The following is a 984-nucleotide window of genomic DNA, read 5'->3' as shown; positions in this document are numbered from 1 at the left end:
GGGCAGGAAAAGCTGAGAGTGCCGCCGGATCGTGGTAAACCCCCTCCCAGGACAAGCTCATTAATATCGAGCAGCGATTTAACGAGGCGGTATCTGTCGGCTGGGGCTAGATAGGGATCGAGAGGCTGCGGCTGTGCCCAGATAACCCGATGCTCCTTCCTCACAGTGCCCCATCCGCAGTTTATCGAAATACGGGAGATCTGGAGTGAAGATGGTTGGGAGAGGGAGTAAACCTGCGCCGGCGAGCGGGCGGCACGCCGAGCTGCTTCGTTAAAGGATGGGGAGGAGGATTAACGTGAGGTTGGGGTGATGCTGGGACATGGGTTTAGTTTAGGGGCATGGTTTAGTTTAGGGACATGGTGTAGTTTAGGAACATGGTTTAGTTCAGGGACATGGTTTAGTTCAGGGACATGGTGTAGTTTAGGAACATGGTTTAGTTCAGGGACATGGTTTAGTTCAGGAACATGGCTTAGTTCAGGGACATGGCTTAGGTAACATGGTTTAGTTTAGTGACATGCTTTAGTTTAGGGGCATGGTTTAGTTTAGGGACATGCTTTAGTTTAGGGGCATGGTGTAGTTTAGGAACATGGTTTAGTTCAGGGACATGGTGTAGTTTAGGAACATGGTTTAGTTCAGGGACATGGTTTAGTTCAGGGGCATGGTTTAGTTCAGGAACATGGTTTAGTTCAGGAACGTGGCTTAGTTCAGGGACATGGCTTAGTTCAGGGACATGGCTTAGTTCAGGAACATGGTTTAGTTTAGGGACATGCTTTAGTTTAGGGACATGCTTTAGTTTAGGGACATGCTTTAGTTTAGGGACATGGTTTAGTTCAGGGACATGCTTTAGTTTAGGGGCATGGTTTAGTTCAGGGATATGCTTTAGTTTAGGAACATGCTTTAGTTTAGGGACATGCTTTAGTGGTGGGATGGCAGGGTTAGGTTAACGGTTAGACTTGATGATCTTAAAGGTCTTTTCCAACCTCA

Source organism: Egretta garzetta, unplaced genomic scaffold (assembly GCF_000687185.1).
Source record: "Egretta garzetta isolate BGI_Z169 unplaced genomic scaffold, ASM68718v1 scaffold834, whole genome shotgun sequence".
Taxonomy (NCBI): Eukaryota; Metazoa; Chordata; class Aves; order Pelecaniformes; family Ardeidae; genus Egretta; species Egretta garzetta.
Note: the sequence above shows the minus strand (reverse complement) of the source record.